The sequence below is a fragment of the Micrasema longulum genome, unplaced genomic scaffold, assembly GCF_059751315.1.
Source record: "Micrasema longulum isolate JH-2025_06_02 unplaced genomic scaffold, ASM5975131v1 h1tg000377l, whole genome shotgun sequence".
Taxonomy (NCBI): Eukaryota; Metazoa; Arthropoda; class Insecta; order Trichoptera; family Brachycentridae; genus Micrasema; species Micrasema longulum.
In genome coordinates, this window is record NW_028277578.1 from 46,481 (window position 1) to 52,898 (window position 6,418).

Here is a 6,418-nt window from a genome sequence, read left to right on the forward strand (position 1 = left end):
ATGCTGGTGAAGAATTCCTCAATCTTCAAGATAATCCCGTATTATTTTGCTGCAGCTACATAGTTTAAAAATTATTAGTTATGTAGTTTAAATTTTGGATAAATATATGTTATTTTTATTCTTAAAGGTGGAGGTCAGTGTTGTACAAGCTCCTGACGTCACTGCGACCCATGAAGATTTTTTGTGACGGGTCCCCGTGAATAGTCCTTGACCTCCAAGCCCAGGTCTTTAAAAAGCCTGGCTATTGTGGTGAAGGCTAGAGTTCTCATTTTGCTAAATATCCCCCTCCAAGCCCAGACCCATAGAGTATCGGGCTATTAGGTAGGAGGCGAGCTCTTTAACATCCTCAGATTTAACCAGTGGTCCTCCAAGGATAAGGCTTCTTTAATGATGTAAAGCATCACATTCACATAGAATGTGTATAGGTGTTTCCTCATCTGCATAAATATATGTTAATAGTTTTTTTTTCAATTCTTTTGGTGCGACGATCATAGATAGGATTCCATATAATTTAGCAGGTATATTGTTTTACTGATTAGCACTAAAATGTGTTTTTATATTATGCACATATGTCATTCATTGCTTAGTTTAGGTGAAGGAGAAGCAGCCTCCATGGGTGTGATCAAGATACCTGCTTCTTATTTTATTACTAAATGCAGTTTTTCTACCCGAGTGTTTTATAATATAGCGCTAAAATAAAGACGTGCTGTAATTCATACGTAAACAATTATTAATTTTGATTCAGATTCAGGTTATAAAGACACTAGTGCTTCAAAAAGTCCCAGTAGTGGTTCAAGAGTAGCAAATTGATATTTTCCGCAAAGACATTTTCCAAATTACTACAATGCCCCTATGTGGCACAAGTCTGTTGCCAAATAAAGAAATAAAAGCTGTGACACCAGTGTGTGTGGAAACATGAGACCTCCTTCTTGTTACTGATTTACTGTCATTATTTTCACTCTTTTGTAAATTAAGTCTTTTAAAATAAGTTAATTCGATACTAATCAGTAAGGAAAGCCCTCACACAGGCACACAATGTCAAAATTGATAAAGGATTATAACAAATAAAAAAACAATGTGTTAATTCATCAAACTTTATTCACCATCCAAAAATTATTAGCCACATTAAATAAAAGGTAGTATTCAATGCTATTTAGACTATTCATTTTTAATAAAATGCGATTTAATGAATATATATATACAGATGTCACAAAATCAGCATTAAAATGTCATTCAGCTATGAATTCTGTAAATGTGAGTATAGCAGATTACATAGCTCAGTGACAATGAGTAGACAGTAGGTGAATCTACTTAAAAGTAATTATGTATTATTTTGCTACTTGAATCCTCCAATCCAATTAAAAGTTTACACACTGTGATGTGCTTCAAGACAATTGGCAACAATGAGTAAGTGTAAAAAAAGTGCCTGTGTAAAAAAGTTTCATATTATTGATTCATGGTACCGAACTTTACTTGAGAAATTTGTTAGTCCAGTTAATTATAATCATTTTTATTTTGTATTTCTAAATTTAAACACAAAAAATCAATAAATAACTTCATCATTCTCTTTACGCACCTAATGATGCATAGGGCACTGCCAATACCAATATACACCAATCACAGTGTATCTTGATCATTTTTGTTACATGAAGGTAAGAAGATCAGTCTTACGCTTCAGTTACATGTCCATGGGCTATGAAATATTCTACTGTAAAAATACCTTTAATAAATATTTCATGTAAACCACGTCGGGAATCGAACCCGAGGCCTCTTGCACGGCAGGCATACGCACTGACCACTAAACCACGAGGCCGACAAATAATAAAACAAGATAATAAATAAATAAAACATAAATAACTACATTTGATAATATATATGTATAGTAAAAAAAAAATATGCAAAAAAATTTAACCATTTGAAATCTGATAATTTATTAACAATTTTTTGGTTTGAGGATTCGAGGAGTGATTAAAAATACAATGATCATGGACATAGAAAATATAATAAAATAAAACATCTACAGAACTAATTTATAAACCTCAAATTAGAGAAGTGGTATCTGTACTGTTAAAGCAGAACTATGCACGGTACGATAACTCTCCAATCACATTCTTTATATTTTATGTCGACTACAAACTATTCAAAATTTTAGTTGATTATATATGTAAATATAATATTTCAGTTAGCGACTACAGAGATTTAAAAAAAATGTTTATGCTCAAAGACCTAACATTAACAACACGATCGAATCTAACTTATTTCTACTCAATAGTTGGGCATCAGCATGTGTGCATGTGTATATGTAATTTTAACAGTAATATTGAGACCAAAATATCCCGGTGTAAGTCTTTTATTATCCTACAATACTAGATGAAAATAAAACCTTGTTAAGAGTAAATTTTATTTATCCTTTACCACAAATTAATTAAATATTCAGCATATCTGGACAATGTCCGTAAATAAATATCTCTTTAGGCACCCAAGTAACTTTTATAGTAGAATAACTCGACAGGTTTTATACAAATTTTCAACAATAAACGTTAAAATTACATACTACAAATTAATATTTTACACGCAAAGTTGTAAACATATATTGAAATGTATATATGAATCTGGCTTTTATCACTCCATTAGGTACTGAAAAACAGCTTTTAGTCAAACATTGAATTTTTCCACTTAGTGATGCAGTTTTGTAATTTTTATATTAAAAGTTATTCATATTAGTCCTTTTCTTATTGTTACATTGTTAATGAAGATAAAACATTTCTATTTCAAAAATATATGGAATATTAAACTACACATCAAAAAGATTTGTGAACATAAAAGTTTTTCTAGCAATCTGGCGACGTAAAAAGAAACATTACTCTATATTAAAATATTATTTATTTAACACTGACCTTATAAGGTAAGACATGATTTATTGGAAAGGCGCAAAGTAATTAAGATGGTTGATAAAATCACAGCTTGCAGGCCATTTTAGTCAATATCGTGTAAAGATCAGCCCATTAGCACTTATAATTGGGTCAAGGCGAAAATTCAGTAAATGTGAGAATATTGGGTACATGTGTCCCATGTGAACATATCGGTGATTTTGTACTTTAAATTATTGCTGAACATGTGTACATAATACAGAAAAACTGTATGTACAGGTATTCTTCAACTTATGACGGTTCCTTTAACAATTGTTTGACATAATATGTAATAATATTATCATTACCATTTGCTATTCAGTGGAGGAATACACAGCTTTTTCTCTGTATTATTTTTATACATAGTTAATTATGTACTTTAGTATATTATTTATAGATGGATCTATACTTCTCCACTATGAAGGCTCAATATGCAGTTTTAGGATTTGATTGGATAAAAAACACTTTCAACAATTACGTAGCATTATAACATGGTGGATAGAATATATCCAAATATAAAACTAGTTGGCGGGAAATGTAGCCATAAGTCGAAAAATACTGCTTGTGGAAATTATTGCACGTTTGCACTAAAATACTATTTAAATTTAATCACACAACTTACATAAATGTATATGTATTTAACAAACTTTTGTAGAAAAGCATTCCAAAAATTATGTTATCTATTGGCGGTGGTGTTCAAATAAAATTATTGATACACCTTACAGTTACAATCAACACTGTAACAAATTGAGGCTATATTATACGTGTTTATATATATATATATATATCTACTTGTATATTTATATATATTATTATTTACAAACAATCAGAATTTGCTAATGAAACTTCGACAAAAATATTAACAACTGTCAAAGATCAACTAAAATTGCGTGACTATTTTCTCACTAAAAAGTTGCATTATTTCACATTACAATAATAATGAATAGAATATTTTCAACATTTATAATACCTAGTTTTATTTCCAGGTTGTATGAGGCAATAATTTTACAATATAATTTTAGCATTTTATTGACCGTTACAACAAAATGGGTGATAACGTGAGAATTATATAGTTGCTAAGATTTACTATATTATTTTTACACATTTTGGCTGAAAAAAATCATAATTTTTAAAACAAAATTAACCAATAAACCACAAATTTGATATTCTTTTAGAGGATTTTTTTTATTCCACTCCTGATTTAGTATAGTAAATTGATAAATAAATCATTCATTTGACATTCGTTTCAAAGACAAAATTTAATTACACTAGTTATATAGTTGCTAAGTTATAATCTAGAGTAAATTCATAAATAAAAAAGCAACAACTTTTTACAAATTTTATACAAATAATCATAGTTTAACAATGATTTCTAGGAATTTAAAAAATATTTTTAATTGTTCACACCCGGCATCAATTTATAATCGAAATGCATAATAGGGAAATATCATCTGCTACAAATACCGAAAAAATATATGAAATGGATTTAGAATAATTGATTGAAATTCCAAAATCAATATCGATATTGTGGAGAAATGTTTTTGTAAATACATTTAAAAAAGAAATATTTAATAAATACGTCGCTAGAAAAATGCAACATGTTTGGCTTTGATAGTTGTGACGTCAAGATTCGTGACAATGTTCTAAAAAAAAATTGAATGGTCAGGAACAAATAAACATGAATCGTGACATATTAGGGGCGTGGCCAATGGAATGACCATTTTTACGGGAATTCAAAATTACAAATTTAAAAACATTTTTAATGCTACTAATAAGTAACAAAAAAATTTGCTTTTTACTGGAGAGTATTTCATAGACCTTTATTACTTTAAAAATGGAAAAAAAGTGATATTTCCCTATTGTATAAACCTAACATACACTTTATATTACCGTTAGTCAGATTTGATTACAATTTAGTAAGCAGGACACACAACAAAGGTGCTGTATTATTAGAAAATTATGAAGAGTATATTCATTTGTGCAATCAGGCAACATTATTACTGTAAAATTTTCCACCGTTTCGCATGAAAAAAAACTGCATTTAGATCAGCCATGATTGACTAGAATTAGGATGATCAGTTATAGAATTAAGGTAGTCAGACAATAGTTACTAAAATAAGCAAATGACGAGTAGTGTATTTATTTACTTATTGTAAAGGTGCAAAAAATCAAAGCACGTATAAATAAATTAGTATTTTCATTGATTTTATTTAATAAATACAAACACATCACTTGGATATCGGCACATATCTAAACATGTACAGTGCGTTCAAATGTACAATAAGCGTATGTTAATGCCTGTTGGTGAACCACGTAAACATATGTTTACAAATTTCATTTGTGTTAGTAGGCACACTAAGTAAAAACAGACCATCACGCCGTTTACACACGCGTGTAAACGCCTACACACCTACGCCTATGCAGGCAGAGAGGATAAAATGTCATATCACTGTCTTTGTATACAGGCCTCGTTTCCTCTACATTCATACATCTTCTCATGCACGCATGCCGATTATTCAGACTTTTGACATGTCTGTCTTCACGTATTTGTTAAATGTGGTCATACCATGTTTTTCTCGGCCTTCCTCGTTTTCTGCATCCATCAACATTTGCATCGTGAATCCTTTTAGCCCTTCTTTCATAGGCACACTAGAATATTTTATTTGAAAGCATTCTGTCACACATACATAACCAAAGTTCATTTAAGATTTGAATGGACTGTATACTAAATTTAGTGATAATTTAGATTAAATTAAAAAAAAAAAAAATATTGCGTTTTTGTATGATTTAAATTGAAAACTAACCACAAACTAATCGATTATTTTTAAATTCTTATTTAAGAAGATACATACATGAACGGAAAAAATATATAAGGAAAAATAATGAAACCCAGTATACTGCGAAACCGGCTTGTCAGCAGGTTTCTTTCTTTTTCTCAACAAAGAAAAAAGTTAAAGAAGTTATGTAAATTTAAAAAGTAATATAAACATTATTGAGAACTAAAACCCTTTTGGCTTACCCAAGCATACGTATTTTTCGCACAAAATATATTTACAAAATCTTTAATATGTAGTAGAATGTTAACATAAAATAATAATCAATCAAGCCTTGTTACATATTAGCCATTGAGTAATTTTTTTCTTAAATGTTTTGTCAACATTTTCTCAACATAAAATTAATTTTGTTGGTTATTTTATTTTAATGTTTTACTAAACCAATTTTTATTTGACTTTTTATGACGTTTTTGACTTCCAAAATGTAAACAGATTTTATAAACTTCGAAGAGTTTACTCTTTATTTATAAAGAACCAAAAAAACAGGGTTAGTCAAATAAATTAAATAATAAAAAAAAAACAGCGAATATTATTTAGCTACTTTTTAATCATCCATGCTCTTTCATTTTTTAGTGTATTGAAAAAAAAAATTGTTTGACACAATTTTCACCTTGTTTCATAATTTTGTATGTAAATTTTGCAGCCGGATTGTCATTTTGCATTACATATTGGCGA

At 29.1% G+C, this 6,418-nt stretch overlaps 1 protein-coding gene across 1 annotated transcript in view; it reads left to right on the forward strand.

Moving 5' to 3' along the window:
* Window positions 1-917, forward strand: part of Sugb (Sugar baby transporter) — a 35,239-nt gene extending 34,322 nt beyond the window's left edge. Inside the window, exon 14 of the transcript XR_015822182.1 lies at window positions 128-917. The gene's annotated coding sequence lies outside the window, so the exon portion shown is untranslated. The remainder of the gene's footprint in view (window positions 1-127) is intronic.
* The last annotated feature ends 5,501 nt before the right edge of the window (window positions 918-6,418 follow it).